At 38.5% G+C, this 10549-nt stretch overlaps 1 pseudogene; it reads left to right on the top strand.

Annotated features, from left to right (window-relative positions):
- Positions 1 to 10549, top strand: part of LOC140514766 (alcohol dehydrogenase 1-like) — a 30307-nt pseudogene continuing 19758 nt past the window's right edge.

The raw sequence follows: 10549 nt of genomic DNA, 5'->3' as shown, positions 1-10549 counted from the left end.
ATGACTCTCAGGGCTCCCAGAGCCTATGCATCAGAGGACACCAGACCAGGCAGCTCTAATTTAGCAGCTGAGGTGAAGGAATTAGGAATTGTGGGAAAATAATAGTGTAAATAGGAAGTTAAGAGCTAAAGAGGAATTACCCATGAAAACTTAGCACCTCAACCGAGAATAGGGAGAAGGAGTCCGCCAAAGGAAAGAAGGATCATAAAAACAACCGAAAATCTGCCAGTGTAGAATGGAATGTGCCCAAATTTCTGAGGACAGGACTGGGAAAATGAATGGTCCAGATTTCTCAGACATACTTGTACATACATCCTACAGCCTCGACCTTGGGGAGAGGAAAATAAACCACCACCTATTTTCCCAACCACCTCTTTCATTTCTCAATCTAGTTTAATAAATTACATGGTCTGTTCTTAAAAGTAAGACCAAGAAAGAGGTAGGAAAGAGATCACTGTTGATATTTGAACTAAGGTCCTACCATGACTTAGTTTGTATCTCTGACTTCAACTCTGCCAAAGAATGACTTTTAACATACTGAAGTGTTTTTTCATTTGTTGTATTTCTAATTTATGGAATAAAACAAGCATCTCTATAAGATAGTACAATAAAAAAGATGATTGCCCATGAAACTGCAAATCTACATGCACAACTTAAAATTCCTTTGAAATGACCAAAAAAAAAATTATCATGTCAATTTCTTTTTTCTTTCTTTCTTCCCTCCCACACCCTAGAGAAGACTCCCATTAGACACAAACATGTATGTAAATATGCATGTGTGTGTGTGTGTGTGTGTGTGTGTGTGTGTGTGTGTGTGTGTGTGTGTAAAATTGTTCTATACATCTTCTATTTATCAGTTCTTTCTCTGGATGCAGATAGTATCTTTCTTCATAGGTCCTTTATAGTTAATTTGGGTATTGATAGAAGTTAAAATAACTTCTTCACTCAAAATAATTCCTAAAACAGTATTGCTGATGCTGTATACAATGTTTCCTTAGTTCCTTTTTTAAAATACATTGTTAGCTATGAGCTCATGATTTGAAATAATCCCTTTCGAATTTGTAAGAGAGACTGTTCCTAATCTACCTCTTTCCACCTCAACTTCACTTAATCTGCAGGTTGCTCCAGCCCCTTCTTCCTCCTCACCTCCCACTGCCCCTCAGGACTTTCCTGCAGTCCCACTTGGGACCCAACTTTCCAGTTCCCTTTGATGTTTTCTTTTCCCCTCTTTGACTATAAGGTCCTTGTAATTAGGGACCCTCTTGTTTTCTTGCCCTATATCCCCAGCACTGAAAGCGGCTCCTATAACACAGTGTGTGCTTAATTAATGCTTTATCTATTTAGCTAGCTCACCATCTAGCTTTCTCCTTCTCTCCTTTTCTCCTACCTCATTCCCTAGTTCTCTTCCAGTCTCTTTTCTCATTCTTATTTTTCATTCCCTGCTGACCCTGAATTTTAGGCTTCAAAACTAGTAGCCTCAACAAAGTTTTAGGCTACAAAATAAACCCATAAAACCAATTGAAGTCTGTATCATAATCAGAAATCCTACTTCCAGCAGGCAATGATAGAAAGGGAAGAGTTGTCCCATTCAAAAGACTTACAAAATGCATAAAATATTTGGGAGACAATCCACCAAAGCACGCTCAGTACAACTCTTCTCAACTTAGACTCCTAGAATTCAGGATTTGTTTTAAGGCTGAGCTCAAATTCCCACTTCTAGGCCTAAGAAGCTTTACAGAACAAATCCTTTTATTACGGGGCTTTGTTCTGTAAAGTTTGGATTCAGTCAAAGGGCCATACTTGAGGGCCTAGAAGGCCACATGTGGTCTTGAGGCCACAGTTCCCACTCCAGTCTTTTTTTAAATACATAATTTATTTATTTTTCAATTCTCAACATTCACTTCCACAAGAATTTGAATTCAAAATTTTCTCCCCATCTCTCCCCACCCTCCACCCCAGGACAGTATGCACCCCATCAACCTCGTCCTTCCATCTGTCCTCCCTTTTATTACCCCCTCTTCTTCCGTTCTCCTCTCTTCTGTTTTCCTGTAGGGCAAAATAGATTTCCACATTGCATTGCCTATACATCTTATTTTCCAATTGCATAAACAATTTTTAACATTCACTATTAAAGCTTTGAGTTCCTTATTCTCTCCCTTCCTCCCTTCCCACCTGCCCTCATTGAGAAAACAAGAAATTCAATATAGGCCATACATGTGTAGCCATGCAAAATGCTTCCATAATCGTTATGTTGTGAAAGACTAACCACATTTCCCTCTGTCTTATCTTGTGCTCTATTTATTCCATTCTCTACCTTGACCTGTCCTCCCACAATAGTGTTTGGTTCTGATTATTCCTTTCCCCAATTTGCTGTCTCTTCTATTGTCTTCCCTCTCCTATCCCCTTCCCCCCTGCCTTCCTTCACAGTAAAATAGATTTCCATATCCAACTGAGTGTTTATTATTCCCTCTTTAAGCCAAAACCATGAGAGTAAGGCTCACTTATTTCCTTCATCCCCCCCCCCTTCCCCTACATTGTAAAAGCTCTTTCTTGTCTCTTTTATGTGAGATGATATGCTACATTCTACCTCTCCCTTTCTCTTACTCCTAGTATATTCTACTTAAAATTAAATTTTATTTTTAGGTATTCTCCTTCATATACAGTTCACCCTGTGCCCTCTGTCTATGTATACACACACACACACACACACACACACACACACACACACACATATATATATACATACATACACACATACACCCATGTACATATATATACCTACACATATATAATATACACATACATGCCCATACACAGCTATGTATACGTACATACATACATATGTATATATACACATATATATTCCCTAACTACCCTAATACTGACAAAGATCTCATGAGTTACAAATAACATTTTTCCATGTAGGAATGTAAACGATTCAACTTTAATGAGTTCCTTAATGCTTCTCTTTCCTGTTTACGTTCTCATGTTTCTCTTGATTCTTGTATCTGAAGGTCAAATTTTCTATTTAGTTCTGGTCTTTTCAACAAGAGTGCTTGGAAGTCCTCTATTTCACTGAAATTCTATTTTTTTTCTCTGAAGTAATATACTCAGCTTTGTGGGGTAGGTGATTCTTGGTTTTAATCCTATCTCCTTTGACTTCTGGAATATCATATTCCAAGCCATTTGATAGCTTAGTGTAGAAGCTGCTAAATCCTGTGTTATCCTGATTATATTTCCACAACACTTGAATTGATTTTTTTCTGGCTGCTTGTAATATTTTCTCCATGACCTGGGAAATCTGGAATCTGGCTACAATATTCCTAGGAGTTTTCCTTTTGGGATCTCTTTCAGGAGGTAATTGGTGAATTCTTTCCATTTCTATTTTAGCCTCTGGTCTAGAATATCAGGGCAGTTTTCCTTGATAATTTCTTGAAAGATGATGTCTAAGCTCTTTTTTTGATCATGGTTTTCAGGTAGAGCAATAATTCTTAAATTATCTCTCCTGGATCTATTTTCCAGGTCAGTTGTTTTTCCAAAGAAGTATTTCACATCTTCTTCTATTTTTTTCGTTCTTTTGTAATTTCTTGGTTTCTCATAAAGTCATTAGCTTCCATCTGTTCCACTCTCATTTTTAAAGAACTATTTTCTTCAGTAAGCTGTTGAACCTCCTTTTCCATTTGGCCAATTCTGCTTTTTAAAGCATTCTCCTCCCCATTGGCTTTTTGGACTTCTTTTGCCATTTGGGTTAGTCTATTTTTAAAGATGTTATTTTCTTCAGCATTTTTGGCTGTCCTTTAGCAAGCTGTTGACTCGTTTTTCATGATTTTCTTGCATCACTCTCATTTCTCTTTGCAATTTTTTCTCCACCTCTCTTACGTGATTTTCAAAATCTTTTTTGAGCTCTTCCATGGCTTGAGACCATGGCATATTTTTTTGAAGCTTTGGATATAGAAGCCTTAACCTTGCTGTCTTCCTCTGATTGTATGCTTTGCTCTTTCTCATCCAAAAGGATGAAATAAAATATCTTTTCACCAAGAAAGTAGCCTTCTACAATCTATTTTCCCCCTTCTGGGGCATTTTCCCAGACAGTTATTGACTTTTGAATCCTTTTGCAAGTAGAGGGTACACTACCCTAGACTTCAGAGGTTTTGTGCAGCTGTTCTCTGAGATGTCTCCAGGGACCTGTAAGTTCTCAGTCCCTCCAAGGTAGCACAATCAAGGGAGAGGAGTTTACTCCTCTCCTGGCCTGCACTCTGGTCTGGGAGCAACCAAAATCACTTTTTTCTGCCCTGAAACTGCAAGTAGGATTCCCTTTCTACTTCTGCCACCAGATCCACCACACCGGCACTTTTCCTCACCCCAGGACTGCCACTCAAGACTGAGACCCAGATCAGCCTCCCAATTTCCCCAGGGTCTTTAGGTCGAGGTCTCCAAAATTGGATGCTGCTACCCCAGTGCTGCCACCACCCTGGGGCCAGGACTGGGGCTGGACTGGTTCCCCTCCCACCAAGGTGAAAGAGCTTTTTTATTAAACTTTGAAGTTGTCTATGGCATTTGTAGGTTGAGAAATCTGGAAACTGTAGCAGTTACAAGTGATTCAGTGTCCTGAAGCCTGTTCCAATCCTGTTCATGCTGTGCTTGGATGTGCTCCATTCAGAGCCCAGTGCAATAGATCCTTCCTGTCTACCTTCTAGGCTATCTTGGGGGAAAAATCTGTTTCACTGTCATTTCGTGGCTTCTGCTGCTCTACAATTTGTTTAGAGTCTTTTTGACAAATATTTTAAGGGCTATGTGGGGAGATCTAGAGCAGGTCCTTCCTTCTACTCTGCCATCTTGCCTCTGCCCTCCCATCCCTGTCTTGGGCCCTTTCCTGACCCCCACAGCTACTCAACCATGACATCACCTTCCATTTACATTGTGCACTTTATCTACTTGGGTGTTTAAAGATGATCTCCCCCATTAGAAAGTTAGCTCCTTGAGAGGAGAGACTATATTTTTGCCTTGCCTTCTATCTTCAGAGTTTAGGACAATGTCTGGCACAGAAAGCATTTAAAATAAATGTTTGTTTTGGCAGCTAGGTGACCTAGTGGATAGAGTCCTGAGTCAGGAGAACCTGAGTTCCAGTCAGGCTCAGACACTTACTGACTACGTGACCCTGAGTAAGTTACTTAACCCCATTGCCTCCAAAATTAATTAATTAAATGCTTGTTGACATTATCTAAATACAACTACCCATAAGGAAATAAGAAAAAAAATAGCTGGAGATATGAACTGATGAGATAGAGAGAGAAATTTAGTAAGCACTATTTTCTGGTAAGGAATTCTGGTAAGTACACAGAATACAAAGGGAAGAAAGCAGATTGATCCCTGCTTTCAATGATTTTACATTCTAATGAGAAAAGATGAGTGACCCAAAGGTGAAGTGAGCAGTATGGCTAAAGTTTCTCATGTTAGAGAATTTCTCAACCAACCCTATGATTTATAGGTCCCTACCTAGACTTCTTACACACTAGAACAGTTCATGCTTAAGCTGCACCAATATGATAAAAATGGCAATACTACCAATATCAATATACACATAACAAAATTCATTTGGAGGAACAGAAAACCTAGACTACAAAGGAAATAATGAGAATTAAATAAAGGAAGAATGGTACTGTCAAACAACAAACTACTTTACAAAGCAGTACTGGTTAAAAACAGAAAAGTAAATGAATGAAAACAGAAAAATCAGAAGTCATCGAATTCAATAATTCAGGGTTCAATAAACCCAAAAATATAAATTGCCCAAGAAATAATTCCTGAGTACTGTTGGGAAAACTTGAAAACAGTCTGATAGAAATCAGGTCTGGGCTAATATGTTACACCATATTCCACATTATATTTTAAAAGGTGAGGTGACCTGAATAGTATCAATGCCTTTTTTAAAGATGGGAGGAAAACAGACCATATACTAGGGGATATAGCTAAGGGTAGGGGATGATTTCTTAAACAAACAGGGGATAGAAAAATATATAAAAATAAAATAGATAATATTGATTTCATGAAACTGGAAAACTTTTGCAAATAAAATTAATATATGTTAAATAAGATGGGAAACAGTCTACTAGGGGAAATCTTTCTATCAAATAGCATTCATAAAAGTCTGAATACACACACTCACATACATGCACATGCACACACACACATACACAACTGAAATATATAAGGCCAAAGGTTATTCCCAAATAAATGTTGTAAAGGAAAATGAACAGTTTTCAAAGTACTAAAACACTATTAATAACCCTATGAAAGAAAGAATGCCCCCAAACAACTAATTATAAGGGAAATGCACATTAAAACAGCTGTGAGATTTCACCTCACACCTGTAAACTGGCAAAAGTGACAAGAAAACAGGAATAGTCAGAGTTGGATGGGATTGTCAAAGACAGACAAACACATTTTTGGTGGAGCTGTGAAGTGATACAATCATTGTGGAAAGCAATTTCTAAGAAGACAAATAAGCTGACTAAAAGACCTATTCCATTTGACCTGGAGATTCCACTGCTAAGCATATACCCCATAGATGTCACAGACAAAAAGAAAAGCTCCATATGCACCAAATAATTAAAGTGGCATTTTTTGTGCTATAAACAAAGAAGATGCCCACTGACTGTCAAATGATTAAAAAATTATGGTACATGAAAGTAATGCATTCTTCCTTTTATTCCATCATACTCTTCAAGCTAGAAAATCTCCCATCACCCTGCCTCTTCCTCATCTCTTTACTACTTGTTTATACCTCCTCCCTCATTCCTTTCATTCATCTCTCATCTCTGCATCTCTTCATTTTCTCACTCCTCTAATGAGCATACAATTATGCAATATGCAATAAACAAAAATCTTTGATATTTACAGGAACTATAAATATAGGCAATGGTTTCTCCTCAGCAAGACAGTCAGAAGATTTCCATTTTTGTTGGCTATTTTTGAGGTAGAAAGATGAACCAAGCTAAATTTTCTATGTGAACTGCAGGCAACATAAGTAGACAGTTTATTTCTAGAAATGGATTCTCATACTTCAGTTTCATAGATAAACTGGACAGCAAAGTGTATTGTCTAATTAAATGAAGAACTGTCTCATAAAAATCATATTTTCTTACTTCTACATGCAAGAATGACTTATTTATGCATTGATGTATTTCTGATCATTTTTTGTAAGGCAAATTATTATAAAATGTGAATTTTCTTCCAATAAAAGCTCTTGCTATTTAAAGGAACCCTCTAGTAAATCTTGGAATAATATTTTTAAGTCTAATTGTCTCTATTTTGCATTGATATCATGATAGGCTACCTAGTGGGCTAGGCTGCAGTCAGAAAGATCTGGGTTCAAGATCTACCATACATACTAGTGGTATATCCAAGGAAAAATGGCTTAATGTCTGAGGGTTTCAGGCAAGGTGGAGTAGGATGTTGGCTATGGAATCAGAGGGCCCTGGTATCAAATCTGGGCTCCATCATTCACCACCTGCATGACTGTGGGCTTCACTTTCATCATTTGCAGAATGAAGGGTTTGGATTAGGTCCCTGCCAATTCTAAATTTATAGCAGGAGAGTTGCTGCTCTGCCTTGGTGGAAGGAATTTCCACTTTGGGAATTGCCTAAAGTGGTAAAATTACAGATCCACTCATTCTTATTAAATATCCTCGGAAATTATTATTCAAGGGGCCAGTAAGACATTTATCAGGCAAAAACAAATTAGGTAATAAGTTTGGCAATTATCCTTAGTGTTATAAGAAAATGAAAGTCTAAGGAAAGAAAGGATCACAAATGGTTCTGCCCTTGAATAAAATGAAGGGAATATAAAATTCTGAACATTTTTAGGGGATTATTCTTCTCAGTTGAAAGATAACATCTATATTTTTATGATTGTGCTATGGTGATGAATTGCCATCTCCTCAGTTTTGGAATGGGGTAAGAATTAGCAGTCATCTTGTAGACTCTGTGTTCTCAATTCTGCTCCATTGAAGAGTTAGCCAATGAAAGGAACAATTCATATTCACATAGTATGTTGGAATTAAAAAAGACATTTCTGCACACAGTATTTCTTTGAAGCTCTCAACATTTCTGTTGTGAAGCAAGAGAACAAGGATTAGTATTCATTTCACAGAAGCACTGAAACTGAGAGAGCTGAATGACTTGTTCAAGATAATTTAATTTACAAAGGGTGAAGGCAGGGTGTGAAATCAGGTTTTCACATTCTAGATCTATTACTTGTTCCAATGCACAAAAATTGTGGAATTGTATTAAGGACACAACTGAAAAACAATCAGCTTGAACAAAATCCATCCAGTGGCACGTATGGAAAGGAATTAATATTCTAAATGATGTATCTTGGCTACTTTCATGGTATAATATGCATTCAGTGGTGCATGGACCTGGAGTTAGGAAGACTTGAATTCAGATCATGTTAGTCTTTTGCTGCTCAGTTTCCTCATCTGTAAAATGAGGATAATAATAGCACCTACCTCCTAGGGTTTTTGTGAGGATCAAATAAGAGATTATTTGTAAAACACTTAGCAAAGTACTTGGCACTTCAGATCTTTATTTTTATATTTGTCCAAAATGTACAGGTTAGAAAACCATCTCCAGCGGGGTGGAGCCAAGATGGCAGAGTAGAAAGGCAAAGATACGGAGGCTCTCCCCACACAGCCCACAAAATACCTGTAGAGAGGGACTCTCAACAAATTCTAGAGCAGCAGAAGTGGATAACAACAGAGTGGAGGAGATTTCCAGCCCATGGTGACCTGAAAGGCCCAAGGGAAACATCTGTTGCACTGGACACAGAGCAGAACATAGAGCCCAGCCCAGCCTTGGCCTCGCAGTGCAGCTCGTGAACAGCCCTCGGGGTCAGAATCTCCAGTTGCGGAATTCCCCAGTCCCAGTAGCAGCGGTTCCCAGATCCCTCAACTCAAAGATCAGTGATGGGGTTTTTTCAGCTGGCTGGGAAGGGAGAAGGGCCTTCCCATACCTCTGGGGGCAGGCAGCTGCCTCAGAGGCCAGATCTCAAGCACAGCAGCCAGATCCATTGTTGGGACATAAAAAACCCTTAGGGGCACTCACCAGCTGATTCTTCCCTGGGCCCTGTGTGGAGGCCCTGGGGGAACTGGTCTTTGTTTCACACTGAATGGTGGCCCTGCCCATCCAGCTTATCTGAAAATCAGCCCCCAGTGCTGACTTGGCAGAACTGGAGGCCAGGTGGCTGTGGAGAGGAAACTCTGCTAACATTCTGGGCACAAAGATTCCTCTCTGAGCCTAGACCAGTACACACTTGATTGTGCCACCTTGGAGGAACTGAGAACTTACAGATTCCCAGAGTATACCCTACTCTTAACAAAGGACCCAAAAGTCAATTAGCTGGTTGGGGAAAATGCCCAAAAAAGGGGGAAAAAATAAGACTATAGAAGGTTACTATCTTGGTGAACAGGTATCTTCTCCCATCCTTTCAGATGAGGAAGAACAATGCTTACCATCAGGGAAAGACATAAAAAAGTCAAGGCTTCTGTATCCCAAACATCCAAAACAAATATTCAATGGGCTCAGGTCATGGAAGAGCTCAAAAAGGATTTGGAAAATCAAGTAAGAGAGGTGGAGGAAAAATTGTGAAGAGAAATGAGAGAGATGCAAGAAAAGCATGAAAAGCAGGTCAACACCTTGCTAAAGGAGACCCAAAAAAAATGCTGAAGAAAAAAACACCTTGAAAAATAGGCTAACTCAATTGGCATAAGAGGTTCAAAAAGCCAATGAGGAGAAGAATGCTTTCAAAAGCAGAATTAGCCAAATGGAAAAGGAGGTTCAAAAGCTCGCTGAAGAAAAGAGTTCTTTCAAAATTACAATGGAACAGATGGAGGCTAATGACTTTATGAGAAACCAAGAAATCACAAAACAAAACCAAAAGAATGAAAAAATGGAAGATAATGTGAAATATCTCATTGGAAAAACAACTGACCTGGAAAATAGATCCAGGAGAGACAATTTAAAAATTATGGGACTACCTGAAAGCCTTGATCAAAAAAAGATCCTAGTCATCATCTTTCACGAAATTATCATGATATTCTAGAACCAGAGGGCAAAATAAATATTGAAAGAATCCACCAATCACCTCCTGAAAGAGATCCAAAAAGAGAAACTCCTAGGAACATTGTGGCCAAATTCCAGAGTTTCATGGTCGAGGAGAAAATACTGCAAGCAGCTAAAAAGAAACAATTCAAGTATTGTGGAAATACAATCAGGATAACACAAGATCTAGCAGCTTCTACATTAAGGGATCAAAGGGTGTGGAATATGATATTCCATCAAAGGAACTAGGACCAAAACCAAGAATCATGTAACCAGAAAAACTGAGTATAATACTTCAGGGGAAAAAAATGGTCTTTCAATGAAATAGAAGACTTTCAAGCATTCTTGATGAAAAGACCAGAACTGAAGAGAAAATTTGACTTTCAAACACAAGAATGAAGAGAAGCATGAAAAGGTAAACAGCAAAGAGAAGTCATAAGAGACCTAC

This window comes from Notamacropus eugenii, chromosome 7, assembly GCF_028372415.1.
Source record: "Notamacropus eugenii isolate mMacEug1 chromosome 7, mMacEug1.pri_v2, whole genome shotgun sequence".
NCBI lineage: Eukaryota > Metazoa > Chordata > Mammalia > Diprotodontia > Macropodidae > Notamacropus > Notamacropus eugenii.
Note: the sequence above shows the minus strand (reverse complement) of the source record. Positions and strands in the feature narration are given on the sequence as shown.